At 49.2% G+C, this 21,889-nt stretch overlaps 1 long non-coding RNA gene across 1 annotated transcript; it reads right to left on the bottom strand.

Annotated features, from left to right (window-relative positions):
• Positions 1 to 439: 439 nt before the first annotated feature.
• On the bottom strand, positions 440 to 17,590 carry LOC139356970 (uncharacterized). Its single transcript, XR_011609555.1, has 3 exons — positions 15,292 to 17,590; positions 1,925 to 2,029; positions 440 to 1,238 (listed from the first exon to the last, which is right to left on the bottom strand). It is a non-coding gene; the product is annotated as an uncharacterized lncRNA (long non-coding RNA).
• Between the last annotated feature and the right edge of the window lie 4,299 nt (positions 17,591 to 21,889).

Here is a 21,889-nt window from a genome sequence, read left to right as displayed (position 1 = left end):
CCTTGTTCTCTAAATCTATCAGGGAAAATACCACCATATTATTGTGTATCTTGGAAACTCTTCACACTCACTCAAACCAAGGCACACAGCAGCCTAATTCAACTTCTGAGGTTCTGAAGAAGACATCCTCATCCTCACAAGACAGGCCAAACAGCAACTGCTACAGAAACCCAGGTCTGGGAGCCCACATGACTGGAGCCTGAGCAGGGTAAGACATTGTGGGAGCCAGCTTCCAGGATGCCCCCTAAGGATCCTCACTTCCTGGTATCCAGACCCACACTGACTAGGGCTGAGCTGGGTCAACAATAGGACATTGTGGAAATGACACAGCATAACTTCCAAAGCTGAGTCATAAAAGTTATTGCAATGGTGGCCTTGCTCTCTCAAATAATTCATTCTGGGGGAAGCCATCTGCCACATCAGAAGGACATAGTGGCCCTTAAAGAGACCCATGTGGTGAGAAACTGAGGCTGCCTGCTAAGAGCCAGCACTACCTTGGTGGCATGAAGGCAGCCATCTTGCAAGCACAGCCTCCAGCCCCAGTCAAGCCTTCAGATGATGGCAGCCCCAGCGACATCTGACTGAGGCCTCAGGAGAGACCACAAGCCAGCCCTCCTAGGTAATCTGCTCCGGAGTGTCAGACCCACAAACACTGAGAATAATCAATGTTTATGGATGTTTCAAGCTGCTTCATGTTGAGACCTTCTAATGAGCTCATTGGGATGATATGGTTGGACATAATTTGGGATGTAGCCTAGAAGAGAGAAGATATTTTTAGCCTTGGAAACACGAGCAATCTCAAAGTTAATCTCATTCATGTACTCTGTGCCTTCTGGAGAAAATTTTGCACTGCCCTTCAGCAGTCCCAGGAGATTCCCCAAAGCAGCCACTGTTTGTATAAGCTGCCACGTGAAGGTGGGAAAGGTGGCCTTGGAAGATAGCTCTTGTCATTTAAAGAGGAAGCTACACCCCTGGCTGATTGTAAGCTTATTGATTAAGGAAACAGCTTCAGAAGTTCACTCATGATGTTTCCACACAGAAGGACTTTCACTGGGTCACACTCCAGCCTCTCCAGCCGCCTTGTCACCCCTGAGCTCAAGGAGAAAGCCCTGGGTGTGAGCAGAGGCTCTTCTGCTTGCTCTTCAGCCTCCTCCTGCCTGCTGAGCAGATGGACTCCGGCTACTTGGCTCTGTGATGTGCAAAGTGTGCTCAGGTAGGCTGTGGTCTCAAGGCATAACCTGGAGGATAGCAGGTACGTTTCATTAGTGGGGGATATGTATGTTATCAAGACCACCTGGACATTCCCAAGGCACATACGACAAGCAGCTTCCTTAGTGATAGTGATACAGAGATACGTATTTTCACCTTCCTGTCACCTGCGTCTCTTTCAATTGGTTCCAAGACTGTGGGGGACAAGGAAGATGTTACATAATGAGCATCCTTAAGTCAGCACGGAGGGCTCGGACCACCTGGGCAATGGCAGCTCACTGGGAATCCCCAGGAAGAGAAGAGTGCTGTGGACTGTGCCCCCCACCTGCCAAATTCATATGTTGAAACCTCAATCCCCAGTGCAATGGTATTTGGAGATGGGGTCTTTGAGAGATAATTAGGTCATATAGGTGGAGCTCTCATGATGGGATTAGTGCCTTTGTAAGAAGAGTCAGGAGGCAGCTCACTCTCCCTCTTTCTTCTCTCTGTCTCTCTGTCTCTCTCTCTCTCTCTCTCTCTCTCTGTCTCTCTCTCTCTTTCTCCTCCTCCTCGTCCTCCTCTCTCTCTCTCCCTTCCTTACCACCCCACCAACATGAGGACACCGTAAGAAGGCAGTGTCTGCAATCCAGGAAACAGACTGTATTAGTCCGTTTTCACACTGCTGATGAAGATATATCCGAGACTGGAAAGAAAAAAGAGGTTTAATTGGACTCACAGTTCCACATGTCTGGGGGGGCCTCAGAATCATGGCAGGAGGTGAAAGGCACTTCTTCCATGGTGTCAGGAAGAGCAAATGAGGAAGATGCAAAAGCGGAAAGCCCTGATAAAACCATAAGATCTAGTGAGACTTATTCACTACGAGAACAGTATAGGGGAAACTGCCCCCATGATTCAAATTATCTCCCACCAGGTGAGAATTACGGGAGTACGATTCGTGATGAGATCTGGGTTTGGGGACACAGAGCTAAACCATATCACAGGCCCTCACCAGAAACCAAATCTGCCGGCACCTTGATCTTGGATTTCCATCCTCCAGAACTGTGAGAAATAAATGTCTACGTTTAAAGCACTCTGTCTATGATATTTTTGTTATAGCAGCCTGAACTAAGACAAAAAGTTAGCGGTGGATGAGTTGAGGGTCACGGGTGTGGCCACCAGTGGAGGTCCTTATTCTTGCCTAATAGGGGAGGTCCAGCTCCCCGGTGACTCAGTTTCACCCTGAGTGCCTTGCTGGAACTGTGGTCTCTGCACTGATGGTGAAGCCGTCTGCTAGTTATGCAAGAAAGCCCTCGACGGGCAGTTAATGATGTGCCTGCCTCATGAATTACTGAGGCCCATCCGTTTTCTACAAAGGCTGAGCCGAACTCGGAGACCTTTCATAATTTGACATTTGATTACATTTCGGGCCCATGGTGTTCGGTGTTTAAATATTTCAGGCAGAAGTCTAGGCTGCTGGCACGCGGCCCTCCCGCTGTGTGCGGCAGAGCTTCCCTGCCTTACTCATCGGCATGGAAGGAAGAAGGGGTCCAGGATAAGTGGCAGGACTGCAGTCACAGGCTTGTTCAATGCCTCCCACCGCCTGCAGGGAAAGGAGCTGTCTCACCGCCACCAGCACCGTAACAATGTGCTGAAGCTGAATTCAAGGCAATTCACAGCTCCTCTGTAGGCAATGAGTTGTCCCGATTGGAGTATCTGGGCCTTTTGTGGTGAGAGACTCACATTGTTCACTCCACTCCACACTGAAAGCGTCCTTCACCCACCACTCCTGCAGGAGAGCACCCGGCTCTTTTGGGGAAAAAGCTCTCACTTAAGAAACCCTCCTGTCCCCTTAGGTGTATTGGGTTCATTCCATTTTCCATGAACACATTGAGTGTTGTCAGACGTGGCTCAGAGCCCCTGAAAGAGCTGGGTCTGCTCTCCCAGAGTGCAGCTGGGCCTCCCTTCCAGCTTTCTGTTGGCCACCACCTCGGGAGCTCCTTTGCTCTGGGGTTGGAGTACCCTCGCTCTGAACCCAAAAGATCGATGTGATAAATTATCACCAAAGCAGTGCCAGCTGTCAGATCAGTCCTTTGTGTTTTAAACATTCATTCAGGTGTCCAGTGACTACTACCACATGCCCCATTAGAGAGGTTCTGTGCTAGGGGCCAGAGCACATAGGCTATAAGGAACAAGTCTGTTTTGTGTGTCCCATAAAAATTCATGTTGAAGCCGTAACCCCCCAGGACTCAGAATGTAACTGTTTGGAAATAAGATCTTTGCAGAGGTGATTAAGTTAAAATGAGGTCATTAGGGTGGGTACCTAATCCAAGAGGACTGGTATCCTTACAGAAAGAGCGGATTAGAACACAGACATACAGAGAGGGAAGACGATGAGAAGACACAAGGAGAAGATGGCATCTTCAAGCCAAGGACAGGGGCCTCGGGAGCCACCAACCGTGCCGACACTTTGATCTCGGACTTTCAGCCTAGAAGACTATGGGAAAATAAATCCCTGTTGTTCAAGACCCCCAGTCTGTGGGGCTTTGTTATGTCAGCCCTAGAAAAATTTAAAGCAAAGTCCTTGCTGTCAAGGTGGTTGTGATCTTGAGGGTGAGGCAGACAAGTAACCAGGTGACTTAAAGTTGATCAGGATAAGTCAATGATGCAGGTAAGGATCGGAGCAGAGGAGGCACAGAGAAGAGGAGCCCACCCAGGACCCAGGGAGTAAGGGCAGGCCATGGGCTCTGTGGCAGACACAGGAGAGGCTCAGGATTAGGGACAGATGAAACAATTGCTAAACAACCCTCAAGAAGATACTATATCAATGGGAGCAACACAGAAACAATGTACTTCAGAAAACGGGTATTGCAAAAAAAAAACTGCAGTAGTCAAAGAGGACTTCCTGGAGGAGGGGACATGCAAACTGGATTTTGGTTTGTATTTAGGAATGGGTAGTATTTAGGTCTCAGGACTCAGAAGGTGTACACATGCCCTCTGCTCAAATGTTCCATTGGGCTGACCTTTGTCACATGACCATATCTAGCTAGAAGGGAGGTGGGAGATGTACTCTGAAGCCAGATAGCCAGGTGCACAGCAGGTATGTGGAGTTCTATTAATAGCAAGGAAAAAGGGAGAACTGTCATCAGATGATTGATTTTCAGTTTTCCTCCATCACATGCTTGGTGATTTGTTGAGCTTCAAATACCAAATCTCATAGCAAGTTGCTGAAGAAACTGAATGCCTGATTCATGTGGGGGAAAGAACATCTTCTGGCCTAGGCTGTGGCCCCCTCCAGAGGGGAAATTGGGAGAAATCAAGAGACCAGTGGGGTGCATGCCAAACCACAGCCAGTGGATGGTTTTGCTGATCAATGTCTCTTTATCGTCTGTGGTACAGGATTGTCTCACCCTGTGGTGGAAGGAAGAGGAAATGAGCATCAGGTTGTGGTATGGTTTGAATGTACGTGTGCCTCCAAAATTCATGTTGGAACTTAAACCCCAAAGCGATGGTATTCAGAGGCAGAGCTTTCGGGGAAGTTATTAAATAATGAGAACTCCCCCCTCATGAATGGCTTTCTGCTCTCATCAAAGAGGTTGTAGCAAGCACCCTAGTCCCTTTTGCCTTCTGTCTTCTCTGCCATGTAAGGACACAGCGTTCATCCCCTCTGGCCCCACACACATTTTAGCTGTGCGCATGGCTGTCTGGCTTCAGACTGTATCTCCCACCCTCCCTTGCAGCTAGATGTGGCCATGTGACAAAGCTCAGCCCACTGGAACGTGAGTGGAGGGGATGCATACAACTTCTGAGCTGTGTCCCTGAAGAAGCTCCCACAGACTCTTTCAGTCCCTGCCCTTTGGGGAGAGTGACAAAACATTGGAGGAACCATGGAAATTAACAAGTTAAGGATGACCCAGCCGCCTGCCAGCCCCATGTGAGGACACAGCAAAAAGGAACCACGTTAAAAGAGAGACTAGCCCTGCCCAGACACTGAATGTGCCGGCCCCGTGACTGTGGACTTCCCAGTCTCCAGAGATAAATGAGAGAAGTAAGCGTCTGTTGTTTACGGGCCACCCGGTCTGTGGTATTTTGTGGTAGCCACCCAAATAGACTCAGACAGATTGGCTCCTGGTAGATCTGGACACCGACTCCACCTCCACCTCCACATTGCTCTGTGACTTCAGGAAAGTTACTTGACACCTCTGGTGCTCAGTTTCCTTGAGAATATTCAAGCAGAAATGGCAGCACTGGGCCAGGGAGATTCGGTATTGGAAGCTCAATAAAGTGCCAACTATGTGATGGAGGAAAACTGAAAATCAATCTTCTGATATCAGTGAGGCCTTTTTTCCTTTTCAAACTTAGTAGAACCCCGTACACATTCTGGCTGTGCACGTGGTCTGGCTTCAGACTGCCTAACCCACCCTCCCTTGCAGCTCTGTGTGGTCATGTAACAACAAGTTGAAGGCGACCCAGCCACCTGCCAGCCCCGGTTTTCCACCCCCGGATGGTACAATGAGAGAGTGAAAAGATCTGTGTCATCAAAATCATATGGTTGGGCCTCTTTATTTTAGCAGCTTAGCTTCCACCCTAACAGATACAGAAACTAGTGCCAGAAGTGGGGTGCTATCAAAACGAAGAATTAAAATGTACACCACTGGCGTAGCAGTTGGTGCAGGAGGTGAGAGTCTAGATGCTGCGGGTTTGGCAGCTGTTCACCCTTGCTGTGTGTTGGAAACTTTGGTAGACCTATCCCCTGGGACAACTTGGAAGGCAGACCACTTTCCTACCCACTTTCCGAACTTTGTCTCGCCAGGAATCTGCTGGAAAAACTCAGAGTGTTGGCTGTTCTTTGTTGCTTTCGGCAAAATACAAAGAGAGAAATACAGGTGAGAACCCATGGCTTTGTAAACAGGTATAGAAGATAATTGAGTTTGGTTAAGAGAACCTTACAAGCTGAGACCTGCAATCTAAATTGATTTAAAATCCAGAAATCTGGAATCTCACAAGATCAGAAAGGCCATCTTCTCCTGTATCCCAGGCAGCAGGAGGTGCAAGGGTCTCTAGGTGCCTCCTTAGCTTCCATGAGCTGAGCAGGAGTGCTGCCTCCCTACCAAGCCTACTGTTTCAGAAGGCCATGGGGAGACGCCGTGATAGAGAGAGAGAGGGTGCACCACGTCAGATAGTGTTGCCTTGTAATTAATGTCCATCTGGAACTTGTGAATGTAACCTCATTTTTTAAAAAGGGTCTTTGCAGTTGTAATCAGGTTAAGATGGAGCCGTAATGAATTAGGATGGGCTCTAAATCCAGTAGTACTGGTGTCCTTATAAAAAGGAAGAAACTTGGACACAGAAACAAGAAAGAAAGTCATGTGAAGATGAAGGCAGAAATTTCAAGGATGTTGGAAAGGGCCAAGGAACATCAAGACTGCTAGAAACCAACAGAGGCTGGAATGAGCAAGGAGTGGATTATCCCCTAGAGCCTTTGAGGGCACATGGCCCTGCCAACACTTTGATTTCTGACTTGTAGCCTCCAGAACTGTAAGAGGATCACTACCTATTGTTTTAAGTCACCAGTTTGTGGCACTTTGTTAGAGCATCTCTTGGAAACAAGTGCAGAAGCGTAGACCTGGTCAACCAAGAAAGCCTGGAAACAGGAGAGGGGACTTGGTCCGTTTAAGATCATGACTGTAAGTGGATTGGAGGGGATGGTTACTTTCACATGGAATGGGCAGGAAGCAAATGCATTTTGAGGGACTGTTACTGTCCAAAACATGTGCCACAACTTGGGCCTACAAAAGCCGATGATGGAACTTCAGGTCTTCAAAACTATATCTGGAGAAGTTGGCTGCAAAATCTGTGTATTGCCCAAGAAGCATAGCATCCTACACTCGCTTCAGATGAGCTGTGAGGGGTGCTGCACAAGGAAGGGCCTTCCAGGGCACAAAGCCAGGAGACACAGATGACAGGCCGGGGAAGTGCTTCAGAGAGCAGGGCCAGGGCTGCCTGTGGGGTCACCAAGGAGCTCACCCTGCTGCCAGGGCTGGGAGTCTTTGTGATAATTCCTGCTCAGAAGGATTTTAAAGGGAGCCATTGGGCATCAGAAACTGCTCTGTTTCTCTTATTCCCTTTTGAATCTGGGTCTTTATGCAGGCAGCACCCTCTGCCAGCCCAAGCCCTGCAGAGAGGCGATATGTCTGGTGAGATGTTCAGATGACTGTCCTTTGGATGCTTGATGTGATGGTCAATAATGTCAACCTGATTGGATTAAAGGATGCAAAGTATTGCTTCCGGGTGTTTCCGTGAGGGTGTTGCCAGGGGAGATAAACACTGGGGCCAGTGGACTGGGAGAGGCAGACCCATCCTCAATCTGGGTGGGCACAATCCAATAGGCTGCCAGAGCAGCTAAAAAAAAGAAATAGATGGAAGAAAGTGGAAGAAGCAGGTTTGCTGAGTCTTCTGGCTTTCATCCTTCCTCCCATGCTGGATGCTTCCTGCCCTTGAACATCAGAATCCAGGTTCTTCAGTTTTTGGACTCTTGGACTTACACCAGTGGTTTGCTGGGGGCTCTTGGACCTTTGGCCACAGACTGAGGGCCACAGACTGTTGACTTCCCTGCTTTTGAGGTTTTGGGACCTGGACTGATCCACCACTGGCTTTCTTGCTCCTAAGCCTGCAGACAGCCTACCGTGGGACTTCACCTTCTGATCACGTGAGTCAATTCTCCTTAATAAACTCCCTTTCATATATACATCGATCCTATTAGTTCTGTTCCTCTAGAGAACCCTGACTAATACAGCTACCTACCTCTGGGCTTTTGTTATAGGAGAAAGAAATAAGCCCCATTTTTGTTTAATCCACTGCTTAATGAGATTTGTGTGTGTGTGTGTGTGTGAATCTCAGCCAAACAGCACTCTATCTGGTGCAGACCCCCAGCAGGGAGGCCAGCAGCTGAGGGAGGCCAGCAGCCAAGGCTGGCTCAGTGCCAGGGTGCCCAGAGAGCAATGGCAGATGAGGCCAGGATCAACACCTTCCCCTGCTCACTCTTCGAAGCAAACTTTCCATTTGAGTCCCAACCCCTAGTACACTCTCCTGACTTGGGGCCACTGTCTGGGAAGCCCTGGGTGGCATGTGCTAGGGTGCTTGCCACAGTGCTGAGCTGAAAAGTCCAGGTGTCTCTGGGGGCGGGGCACATGCTTTCCCAAGACTAGACATCACTGTGGTCCTACTGGGGCTTCAGCCAGGCTCTGGGGTCTGAAGACCTCATTCCCCCAGACTGAGAGCCCTCAGTCATGTGCATTTCCCATCTCTGCTTTGGACAGGGCTCCAAGGCACTGTATGGCATGGGACCTATCTGTCACAGTGGCCACACTATCCCTATAAACCACCCACAGTTATATCTTTAGAAAATTATCTGTTCTGGGCCAGGCACGGTGGCTCATGCCTGTAATCCCAGCATGAGGGAGGCCGAGGCTGGTGGATCACAAGGTCAGGAGATTGAGACCATCCTGGCTAACATGGTAAAACCCCGTCTTTACTAAAAAATACAAAAAATTAGCCAGATGTGGTGGCGGGCACCTTGAGTCCCAGTTACTTGGTTGACTGAGGCAGAAGAATGGCGTGAACCCAAGAGGTGAAGCTTGCAGTGAGCCGAGATTGCGCCACTGCACTCCAGCCTGGGCGACAGAGCAAGACTCTGTCCCAAAAAAAAAAAAAAAAAAAAAAAGAAGAAGAAGAAAAGAAAAGAAAAGAAAGAAAAAAAGAAAAGAAAAGAAAATGATCTGTTCCAAAGCCTCTTCACTATGGGTTCTCTGATGGGTGCTGCTGGAGCATACTGAACCTGAACTCCACCTGAACATCATATATCTGCTTCCTGTGCATATACTGGGCCCTTGTTAGTGTTTTCCAGGCCTCTGTCCTCCTCCTTTTGCCCATCAGTGGCCTCTTCCTGGCTTTAGTATGTAGCAGAGGCTTTGCAAGGCTGGTTCTACAGGACACGGGTAGGGTAGTAGCTGGTGAGGCATGATGTGGAGGAATCATGTTGGTTAATTTAATCAAGGCTCATATATTCACACCTACACTGTGCCTGGTTTCATGACAAGCATGTTACAGGGATCATCTCATTGCACATTCCCCACCAGCCTGGGCAGGTGGACAGCACCCTCAGTCCCACCTCACAGATGAGGAAATGAAGGCTCAGATCAGTTAAGAGGGTTGTTGTAGTCACCAGTAGGCACACAGCTGGGCCAGGATTTGAGCCAAGCTGCAGCATTTCCTCCTGGTGCTGTTAGTGGTCTTCCCAGTAAGGAGTCTACAAGGGGCTGGGAGGTAACGTATTCATTACAACAATATTAATACATGTCTATTATAGACAACGCAGAAAACACATATATACAAAACACAAAGACCCAGAATGAAATGACAGTAAAATGTCAGTCAAATCATTCTAATTACAAACATGCACACACACACACACACACACAAACACGAATTCATGCAAAGCCAAAGTAAGAACATGCTACATACAGTTTTGCCATCTGCTTTTTCTTCAAATTCACAATATTTCATGTTCATCTTGCCACATCATTAAATACTCTCTTAAGTATAATTTTTATGGTTAGGTCATAAAATTTGGTTTATGGCTAGTACCGCAGTTTGTATATATTTCTTCAGAAATAAATTAAGTTCTTTCCTCTTTTTTGACCATGACAAACACAGCCAAATGTCAATCTTTGGACACATCAATAATTATTTTCTTAGAACAAATTTCCAGAAGTGAAAATCACAAGTAAATGGCTTTGTAAAGGTTGTGTATCTGTTGTGCCAAATTATCTTCCCCAAAAGGTTTATCAGTCTACCTCCCCGCCAGCAGTGTCCAAAATTGCTCTTTTATTCCCTCTGATGGAAGCTAAATTTTTTCTCTTTGAATTGCTATCACCAAATGTGAAGCAAAACTGTGTCTACTTGGGGATTTATTTTTCCTTATCCTGCTCAAAGTGTTGCTTTTCCCATCTGCCTCATGCTTTTCATCAGTTCTGGAATGTTCTCAGCCCTTGTGGCTTTGCATATTGCCTCTCGTGAGTTGCTCCAGGCTCTCCTCCGGGACCTCCTGTCTAGTAGACATTGAATGTGCTCCTCCTTTTGTCTGAGCCTTGAAGCCCCTCTGTCTGATTCCTGAATGGTTTCTTTAAATCACTAATTCTACTTGGCTGTCACCGTGTCCACCTCATTTCATTTTGTTTAATTTCTGTGGTTCTACTTTCTTCTTTCAGACCCCCCTGCTGTATTTTTCCCATAATGTCGTGTTCTTGCTTTATGGTGTCTTTTCTTCCCTTTATCTCTTGAAATACTTTAAACACACTTATTTTAACGTTACTTTGAAGTTGTCCTATTTTCTGTGCTTCCCGGAGTGTAATTTATCCCTTTCATTACTTCTGCTATTTCTTCCACGGGGCCTGAGTCTCAGCTCTCCCCATGGCGTAGGCTAAGCCCGGACCCAGCCCTGCTCATTGGCCCAGCGATTCAAGGAGCCCCCGGCTTCTGGTGCCCTCACAGTTCCAGTTTCCTCTTGCTTTCTGGGACCCTGGGATTTTGCTTTCTTGCTTTTAGCCTTGGCACATGTACGTGCATGGCAGTGTGTGTGAGCTTGCGTGTGTGTGTGTATGCACTTTATGGGGTATGCTGTGTTGTGAGGGGGGCTCTCTGTGCCAGCTCTGCCTCCCATCTTAAATAAAAGTCTCTTTGCAGTAAACGCTCATTCAAAAATTACTTGCCCATCAACTAATAATAATAGCAATGATAGAATTGAATGTGTCTCTGAGGTTCCAGGAGACTTTATCGCCCTTATCACAGTCACAGTTCACACTAGTGGGTGTTTAAATAGCACCTGTGATCTTATTTAATTCTCTGAATAAACTTTATCGTTATCCCCATTTTACAGATAAGAAAACTTTGGAAGAGATGGGAAAAACAAATTGGCTCTGTTGGAGATTGTGCAGAGGGCTGGTGAGAGGGGCAGGCTTTGAAACCCGACCCTGCCCTCTGCTGAGGGTGCACTCAAGTCCTGGAGTGGGAGGCACTGAGGTGGGCACCTCCAGCTTCTGCAGTGCTGAGGGGAGCCTTCTTCTTCCTTCTCAGGACGGGAGGCCAAAAGGCTGCGATGGCAGGTGCCTTGAACAGCGCGCTCCCGGAGTTGGCCAGCAACAGAGTAGAGGTGCAAATCCAGGCGTGTCTGGTTCCACCACCCACCAACTGCCTCCCAAATGCACAGATACGTCTGTGCTCAAACACACACGTTTACAAACACACACAGGTTGCCCCACGGTGAGAGCTGCTCTCCTAAGGCAGCCAGAGAAACGCTGTGCTGACCTCACAATGTTGCCGGCCTGTGGCCCCAAGCCTGTCCCAGAGCCTGGGCTGTGGGCGTGAAGACAGAAGGCATCCAGACCCCAGTACAAAGCTCACGCCTCCGTCCCTGGGCTAAGCAGGCCACACACTCCTCACTGACCAAAACAGCGTCAAGCAAAGGGCTGCCCCAGCTGCTCCGAGAAGCTGCACGCACGAAGCTGCAGTAAGCCCAAACCCAAGGGGGTGAAGGCCCCTCATCCCGCGAAGGTGTCTGTCTGGTTTCCACGGGCAACTTTATGCATTCCAAAATGCATAAAGTCATTTTTTACTGGAGAAGTGTTGAGGCTCTTTTTTTGTTGTTGTTGTTGTTGTTGAGATGGAGTCTCGCTCTGTCACCCAGGCTGGAGTGCTGTGGCTGGATCTCAGCTCACTGCAAGCTCCGCCTCCCGGGTTCACGCCATTCTCCTGCCTCAGCCTCCCGAGTAGCTGGGACTACAGGCGCCCGCCACCTCGCCCGGCTAGTTTTTTGTATTTTTTAGTAGAGACGGGGTTTCACCGTGTTCGCCAGGATGGTCTCAATCTCCTGACCTCGTGATCCGCCCGTCTCGGCCTCCCAAAGTGCTGGGATTACAGGCTTGAGCCACCGCGCCCAGCTGAGCCTCCATTTTCTAAAGTTCTAATCATGCAAGGAACCAGGAAAAGGCAGCAGGAAGCAGCGAAAGATTTGTGTGCCCTGCCCCAGGAGAAGGTGTGTGCTTTGGTCTGAATGTTTGCACAACCCCTGCCAAAATTTATACATTGAAACCATTTTATTTTTGAAACGGAGTCTCACTCTTGTTGCCCAGGCTGGAGTGCAGGGGCACCATCTCGGCTCATTGCAACCTCCGCCTCCTGATTTTTAAACAATTCTCCTGCCTCAGCCTCCCAAGTAGCTTGGACTACAGGCACGAGCCACCACGCCCAGCTAATTTGCGAATTTTGTATTTTCAGTAGAGACGGTGTTTCACCATGTTGGCCAGGCTGGTCTCGAACTCCTGACCTCATGTGATCCACCCGCCTCGGCCTCCCAAAGTGCTGGGATTACAGGCGTGAGCCACTGCGCCCGGCCATACATTGAAATCTGAACCCTGAAGGGATGGTATGAAGAATTGGGCCCTTTGGGAGGTGATGAGGTCATGGGGGTGGAGCCTCATGAATGGGACAAGTGCCCTTAGAAAAGAGCCCCCAGAGAGACCCCCAACCCCTTCCACCACATGAGGACACAGAGAAAAGTCACCATCTGTGAACCAGGAAAGGGATCCTTGCCAGACCCTGAATCTGCCCGAGCCTTGACCCTGAACTTCAGAGGCTCCAGGATGTGAGAACGAAATTTCTGCTGTTGGCAAGCCCCCAGTCTATGGTATTTTGTTACAGCAGCCTGAATGGGCCAAAGCTGTGGCTGGTGATGATCTCAGGCATGCGTCCTGCAACAGTAGAAGGTGAGAGAGGCAGGTATACCAAGGTATTGGAGGAACCCAGCCAGCTATCAGCTTCAGTCCTCACTCTGTGGCTGCCAACACAATCTCTGAGGTCGGTAGGAAGAACATAACCCTCTATGGCTCTTCTGCCCAGAAACCTCCTGCTTTCGGCCCCATCCCCCTAATGGCCAGGCGTCCCGCGGCCTCCCGCTCCCTGACTTTTCCATGTGTGTTTAGAGATCATGGTCCTTTGGGATCAACCCTGATGGGGCATGGGTTGCCCTGACCAGTGCTAGACTTAGGGAATCTTTTATCATACCTCGCTTTGGGGTCAGCTTGGGATTCAAAGAACCAAAAGGTAGCAGAGGGATTTGAGAAATGCTTAAGGAGTGAAACTGGCATGACTCGGGGATGGCTTAAATTTGGGGAGGCATCAGTGGGAAGAAGACTGGCTTGGTCTCTGTCTTGGCCAACCACTGCCCCGGGTGAATTCTGGTGACATTGAAGGCTTTATCTGCCCCTGGCTGTATCTAAGGGTCACAGGGCCTGGGTCTTCCTTTGATGCCTCTCCACACCCTCTGGTTCCCTCAGAAAGAAAGTTTCTTCCTCTGGCTTCCCATAAGAACCGGGTCCTTTCTCCGGCCCCAACCCAGGCAGCAGGAGCTGATTCCCACACCCCAGCCTTAGGCTAAGGTCCTTCTGGTATTGCAAAGATATCCCAGAGCTGTGGGACCCCAAGCTGCAAATACCCCAGATGGCTAAAGCGCTCTTAACTGTACTCCATTTAACAAATTCACTGGACTGACCCCCTGCAGACCTTACCACTACCCTGTGCTCGCCCTGTCCTTCCAGTGGCCAGCTGCTTGGCAGTCAGCCTGTACCCTTCTGCTCCCACCAGAGAGTACAGCTCATGGTAAAGGGTTGAATAAGATATGAGTCTCATTCAAAAGACACCCCAAAAGATACAGTGAGCTCCTAACCCCCGGAACCTATAAATGGGACCTTATTTGGTAATACGGTCTTTGCAGATATAAACAAGTTAAGAAAGGTCCTACTGGATTAGAGTGGACCTTAATCCAATATGACTGGTGTCCTTATAAGAAGAGGAGAAGACACAGAGAGAGAGAGCTGCATGGCACTGTGCATGGTAGTGTGTGCATGACAGTGTGTGTGAGCTTGCATGTGTGGGCGTGTGTGCACTTTATGGGGTATGCTATGTTGTGGGGGGGGGCTTTCTGTGCTGTGACTGGTGTCCTAATATGACTGGTGTCCTTATAAGAAGAGGAGACACACAGAGGCGGCTGCACACAGGGAGAAAGCCATGTGGGGGTGGAGACGGAGACCAGGGTGATGTTTTCACAGCCAAGAAACAGAAAGGTTTGTGGTAGACGGACATGGAACAGATTGGAGCCTCCAGAAGGAGCCAAGCCAGCAGTCCAGGGAACGTCTTTACTTGGACTTCTGGCCTGTAGAATAAATGTCTGTTGCTCTAAGCCTCCTGGTTGGTGGTACCTGTTAGGGCAACCCCAGGAAGCTAATGCACCAACCCAGAGTCCTCTGTGTTTGTTCCCAAACCTACTTATACCAGTTGCCTTTGTTATTGTAATGAGGTAATTGAGTTAAACATTACATAAGCCCATCGGTCTGAGTATGAAAAGAGAGCTGCAGCTCTGAAAACCACATCAACTGCTTTGGAAAGAATAGATAAAGGTAAGTTCTTAAATCTATTGCAGTTGAATTAGGTTGGGCAAGTCAACCATGAACAATTGGAAAATAAATCATGTGAATCTAAAAGGATTCTAACCTCAGATTATTTTATATATGACTTCAAGTTCTCGGTCCACCCCAAAGAAACCTAAACTAGAAATGAAAGATTGAATATTACGAGTGTGTTTTATGAGAGGGAGAGAGAGACTGGAATTCCAATCAGGGGAACTGTTCTCAAAGAAAAGGGCTTTGCCTTATACCAAACGACTAACAAAATGACATCGTGTTACATGTTTCATGTTAAAATGAAAATATTGAAGGCACCCATGTTGCAATTTTTTATGTTCCCCCACTTTGTCCAAGTTTCACTTAACCAAATAACCCAATTATGTCAGTTTAGAGGGTTTTTCTCAACATCCACACACTTTCCCCGAAGTCTGGGTGTGCTTTGAAAAAAATCCTAAGCAAATGGAAGAGGGAAAAAAAGAACTTAGATTCTTGGTGTCTGTGTGTTTGGCCACACTTGTGAGCACCCCATAGCTGTCCTTCAAATTCTACTTCCTATTATTATTTAATGATTCACTCACCAGTTACTGACCTTTCCTGGCTATGGCGATCTCCTCCTCCTCAGCCGCCAGTTCCCTGGAGGCAGGGCCCTATCACGTAGCTTGTTCACATAAGAGTCCTTCCCTGCGTGGTGTTTGTAAACATAAGCTTATGCTTTTAGGTGCTGTCTCAGGTTCCATCGGCCACCTTCATCTCCCCTCTCTCTTGGTCAGTGTCCCCAGCCCACTAAGTTGTCCCTCTGAGATAAGACTTGGATAAAATGTCACAATGCAGAGTGGTGAGTGGGTCTGGCTTCCCCTATGGCTACTAGAGGAGCAGCGACAACTTTCAAGGGATTGTGGAAATTAGCTCCCGAAGAAAAATGGGAGACTGGAGGGATAGATAGGTCCCCACCCCTCCCTCTCTTCACAGACATCCCCAAGGTACCATCTCCCTTTGCGAATCTTCCAGAGAAGGCCCACATGCTGAGCAAACACATCTGTCGGCGTCTTCGTGGCTCTTTCTCACGCCTGCTAATTTCTTCGTGGTTCTTTGTGGAAGACGGAAGAGCAAGGTCACGCACCCCAGCACCGGCTCTGCACTATCTCTTGCCTCACTTCCATCTACCCCTCACCTGCCACCCTGGCCTTGCACCTTCCAAACCCAGGATCGGCATTCGAACCCTTGCTTCAGGCTCTGCTTTCCAGGTAATGCAAAGACTCGTTTAAACGGTTTGATGGATGTTGCGGAGACAAATGCAAGTGCTCAGCCAGGTCTCCAGCTCCAGAAACATTTCCGGAAGGAGTGAAAAGAGGTCACTGTGAGAACAAACCCAGCTGGGGGTTAGCAGAATGTGGAATGTGGGAGTGATAGAGCTCTGCTTCTACGGACTCTTTGGAAGGTTCACAGGAATCCACGGAGTCCCAGAGTCTTTAAGAAAAGAAGGATCCTGTGAGGTCATGTTGTCCAGTTCTCATCTGACAGAATCCATTCCACCATTCTAGAAGCCCAAATGTCCATCATGATCAAAAGCACTCCTGAAATCCAGGCGTCTCCACCCTATGGCATCTTTCTTTCTGCTGTGATTGAAGTTCTCCCTACTGTCCTCCTGACTCAGTCCCTCCTTCTATGTAAAAGCCGTGGTCACCTGCCTGTCCTTGGTTTCCTTTACCTGGCACACTATGGCAAAGCCACTGCTCGTGCCCACCAGACAGATCGAGGCAGGCACTGGGGCCAATCCCATTCCTTGCTATGCCTGATGCCCCTCAGTGGCTGATGCCCCTCCGTCATCTCTTTGTTTGTGCAGCTGTGACCTGCATTGCCTCCACTAATGACAGCGTCCTTAACCCAGACAGTGATCCAGCAAGTGGCAGCCCACGCTCGCCAGCTGGGTCCAAGTTTTAAGTAAAGAAGTCATTTGTTCCCAGGCTGATTTTTATCAAGGCTCGTCTGTCTTCCAAATTAGGGCTGAGTCATTTATAAAGTGTGCGAGTGTTTGGATGTTAGCAGCAAACATTCATCCATTTTAGAATAAATGATTAAAAGGCCTTCATTAAATTCCTCTGTTGACTGATGCCAAAGCCCTGAGAATGGATTGGCCTGTTGGCTTCTGGCTGGCCCGACTGCCATCCCACCTACTGAGAACGCACGTAGACTTCGGAAAGAAAATTCCTGCTCGAGGGGACGCCCGGATGGAAGATAACAGGAAGAATGTCGCTCAGGCCTGGTCCCCAAATATTACAGCACGGCTATACAGCTTCAGAGTGGCCACACACCCAGTAGATCCTTGGTGAGGGGGAGGACAACACCTTCTCCCCCTCCGAAGATCTAGGGAATGTGTGGCATTCCTTCCTGTGGGCATGGGGAATGTTTAATTGAAAAGTCAAGGGAATAATCCAATAATTACTCAAAACTAAGTATTCCAGTCCTGATAAGAATGGCTCTCTGTGCCCAACTCCAGGAGTACAAGAATTGCGAGACTCTCCTGTGGCCCCTGCCCTGGAAGGTAGAAGGTGGAAGATCATACACAGAGAGGTAAACCAACTCCTGAGGAGAACAGGGAGCCTTGGGCCACAGCCTCTGCCCCTCTGCTGGCCAGCAGGTGCAGAGGGAAGGAGCTTCTGTTGTCCTTGCCCTCAGCAAATGTCCATCCTCACCACAGGGGAGGTGCACCAGCGCCCCCTTGAATGTGTCCTCTCCAGGATCCCTGGCCCCACCTACCCGTTTGCCATCTCCTAAGTCTTAATGTCTTTATTTTGGAAGGCTCTAACAGTCCCCACGCCTGGCCTGAGAAAATCACACACTCCTCTGCATGCCATTTATCAGGTCACAGCGTGAGTTTCCCGGGCCCTCCTTCCATTAAAAAAAAAAAAAAAAAAAAAAACATTAAAATGTATATATTACAATGGCATTGGTATAAAGAGGAATCTATTGATTTATATACTGAAAACATTTATACTGATTTATACTGATATATATATATATATTTAACTGATTTATGTACTGAAAACATTTTTCCTCAACCTAAAAGTTCATTTGTTTCCTTTGATTTTAAAAGCAATTAAAACATGAAATGTTTTAATTGCTGTGGGCCCGAGGCGCTGAGCCACCATACCCAACAGTGAAGGGGATCTGGGTCAGTCCTCTCCACAGCCGTCCAGCCGCAGGTTCCCCCTGGGTGCTGCCCTGCCAGGCCTCCCTGCCTGTAGTGCTGCTGCTCTGCACCCTCCATGCTGCCCCATCCTTCTCCGCCACAAAACATCCTACAAAGGCGTTAAGCCCTTGACCTAGTGTGATGCTCCCAGGCCCTGGAGGCAGCATCTGTGTATCTTTTTTGCCCTCTGCCACCACTCTGACCCCCCTGCAAGCCCAGACAGACTACGGTGTCTTCCTGACCAGGTGATGGGATCCTGCATTCATCCCACAAACGCCTCCTGGGCACTGCCTGTGGGGATGCAGGAAGGATCTAACAAATGGCCTGGCCGATGCTTCGTATGTTCTGGAGACTCTCTGAAGTATTTTGCTTATGCTGTTTCGGTTCATCCCACACTTTAAAACCCCAAGGAGGTCCTTCTGATCGGACATGAGTCACCAGGTACCCCAGTGGGTAATGACATCGCTGAGATGACCACGCAGGCATTCTAGGTCCAGGGTGGGTGCTCTGGCCCCTGCCCTGTCCTGCCTCTCACAACTGTCCTCTAAGATGGGAAGTATCACTTCTATTTTGGAAACAGGGAAATTAGGCCGATGAAGATCACACATTGACCTCGCAATGAAGCTGGGTTCAAGCCCAGGACAATCAGGGGCCAGGCAAGCACGGTGGATTCTGCTCAAGCAGTGATGAGTAGGCACTGGTCGCAGAGCGAGATGTCCCAACATGCGACACCACCCGGCTGCCTCTCCCACACTTCGGGCTTTGGAGGCCTCGGGTCAGAGCCAGAGATCCATGTTCTTTGTGAGCACAGACAGTGGCCGTGAGGACCAGGCTGTCCTCAGACACTAATGGGTCCAGACAGTCGGAGGCCCCGCCGGGAAGCTCTGCTGGGCGCCTGCCTCGGGGCGCTGAGCAAACATTATCTTTCCAACTGTGGCTCTGCTCACATGCTTGAGATGTCACCCTTATTGGTTCTCCAGGTGATAGCCTCCACCAAATGGGAGCTGACGGGCAGTTGGTGGGGCTGGAAGATGCCAAGAGGCCCGCTGGCCCCGGTTCCGTGTATCCCTCGCAGCATCTGCTCTCTTGCTAGGATTGCTCCCAGCCATTCCAATCTGATTCATTGAAATGAAACCATTTCCACGGAATTTAATTTAAAGACTTGCCTGAAAACATTAGGGTTGATGCTGATGGAAGGTTTTTAGCCGAACGCTGACACGAGATGGGAGAGGGAGACCAGAAATTCTCATTATTGGCTAATGTTCCTGGGGTCCCTGGGGTGAAGGAAGGCAGGGGGGCTTCCCCGGGGCTGTTGCAGGGTGTTCCTCTTAAAAGATGAAACCAGAGCAAGCACAGAGGTCTCGCTCCAAGTGCGGGCTCTGGTCACACAGCCATTCGCCAGCTGTGTCCTCGGCAAGGACCTCCGGCTCGCTGAGCCTCAATTTCTTCCTCTCTGCGATGTCAACATGTCCTCGCTCTCAGGATGAGACGAGAAGGTGCCTGCCAGGCCCAAAGCACAGTGCCAGCCCAGAGAGTTCTCCCTGGAGTCAGTTCTTCTTTGTATTATTATTCCAAGTCCCAACATAGTTTAAGCACAACATTACCCTTAAAAGAATCACTGGTTTTTAGCTTAGATTTTTAGCACAAACACAGCCACTGCTCCTTGCAAGAATGAAGTGACTTATGGGAGGCAAGGCAGGGGGGTAAGTGTCCCAGAACCCAGCTCGTTATTAAGCAGGGAGCTGTCACCTTCCGGAGGTGCAGGGGGCCGGGGATGCTGCCCTGGCTGCCCTGCGCCGAGCCAACTCTGCATCAGGAGGCAGGTGCCATTATCATCCCATTATTTACAGATGGGAAAACTGAGGCTTAGTAAAAGGATATACTTTTCCAAGTCCGTAGCATTCATAAGAGCTGGATCCCAAACTTAAAAGTGGACAGTTTGACGCTGATGAGCCCGCTCTTACCACCTCCATTCTCCTGCGTGGCTTCTTCACCACAGCACTGCAGGCATTTGTGGTTGGGTCACTCTTCGTCACAGAGACTGTCTTGTGCACCAGAACCATCAGGCTTAGTCTGTAACCAACAGGCACGGCCTACAGCCAGTAGGTATTGTCTGTAACCAGTGGACTTGATCTGCAACTGTTTATATGGTTTTCCCCTCACTCCAGTCATGATTCAAAGCACTGGGCAGGGAGAGCTTGATCCAGTGACTGTAGGTTCCATGGTTGTACCCAGATGATGTGAGAGGCCAGATCTTTGTATTATTATTCCAAGTTCCAACATAGTTTAAGTGGAAACCTCCAGGGACCCCTTCAGCCTCCACTGCAGTAGGGCAGCGCTGCACACACACAGGGAAATAATTCTCATGGGGGGACTGTATTGTTTGCTTACAGTTTTGCCCTCCCTCCTCTCCCTGACCACAGCTCTCCTGGGAGTGGATACTCTGTCCATCCCACCCTTGTGGGCTTGGCCTTGTGACTTACTTTGGTCAATGAAATGGTGGCAGAACTAAATAAGTGCCAGTTCTAAGCTGAGTCCTTCAGAGGCATTGCCTGGGGCCACTTGTCCCTCTAACACCTCTGCCACCTGCCAGGAAAGGATCCTGCTCCAAAGTGCACCAAACCCAGAAGGACAGCCACATGGAGCCAGTTCGAGTCTGACCTGCACCCCCAGCACAGCCACCTGCGGACCACAAACAAGAAAATTCCATGTTCACTGTTGTGAGCCTTTAAGATTTGAGGGATTTTGTTAAGGAGCTTTATTACAAAAATAGCTGACTGTTCTTCCCCCGGGGAAATTTAGAAGAGGAAGAGAAACTTCCCAGACAGAATCTCCCACACACGTCCTCTGCCCTCACAACCCACCGTCCCTGGAAGGTATTGCTGGTGACTATTATCTGAAAAAGAGTCACATGGTGCAAAGCTCTTCCTGCCCCCTTCGATTCTCCACAACCCTCCTGGTGGTGGCTTTGAATGCTGCTGGCATTGTGCCAGTGAGTAAATGAAACCAAAACCTGTGCCCTTTCCTCTGCAAGCAGCTCCCTCTGTCGACCTCAGTCACCCTGGCCCAGAGCCCCTTATCTTGTTCATGCTCCCTGGACACTGCTTGATGCTGAGGGAATGCAACGGGGAAGCCTGAGTTCCACGGGAGATGAGAGGCCAGGCAGGGGCAGAGCAGAGGGCCTTGGAGCTGTGTGGCCACCCCAACAGTCCAGAAGAGGAGGGTGGGCCCCTGCCTGTTCACTCTGCCTGAGCAGGCATCATTGAGAGGAGTACCAAAGAGGAGGAGAAGCCGGTTCTGTCATCCCAGAGCCTCCAGGCTGCTTGAGGAAATAGCCCCACAACAGCAGAGCCCTCCAGGGTCCACTCCTCACAACATTCACTGCTGTAGGGTGGGCAGAGTCCCCATATGCTCCACCCCCACCTTGGGAGAGGTTCCTATGGGTGTGCATGAATGGACAACTAGGAGCATGCGTCTCCAGGATGGGTGCAGGCAGGCACCTCTGCAAGCCTCAATTCCAGGAGCAATGGAGAGGCAGAGTAGCTGCATTTACACCATGTGATATGGTTTGGCTTTGTATCCCCAACTCAAATTTCCTCTCTAATTGTAATTCCCATGTGTTGAGGGAGGGAGGTGATTGGATCACAGGGGCAGTTTCCCCCATGCTGTTCTCGTGCTAGTGAGTGAAATCTCGTGAGATCTCATGGTTTTACAAGAGGCTCTTGCCACTTCACTTTCTCCTCTCTCTCCTGCCGCCATGTAAGGCATGCCTGCTTCACCTTCTGCTATGACTGTAAGTTTCCTGAGGCCTCTCAGCCACACAGAACTGCGAGCCAATTAAACTTCTTTCCTTTATAAATTACCCAGTCTCGGGTATTTCTTTATAGCAGTGTGCGAACAAACTAATACCCCGTGTATCTGAAGATTCTAGAGAAAAAGCCTTCCTTATCCATTCCTAGTTCTGGTGACTCTGGCAGTCCTTGGCTTGTGGCTGCAT

This window comes from Macaca nemestrina, chromosome 1 (genome assembly GCF_043159975.1).
Source record: "Macaca nemestrina isolate mMacNem1 chromosome 1, mMacNem.hap1, whole genome shotgun sequence".
Lineage (NCBI taxonomy): Eukaryota > Metazoa > Chordata > Mammalia > Primates > Cercopithecidae > Macaca > Macaca nemestrina.
This window is presented reverse-complemented; position numbering and strand designations above follow the sequence as displayed.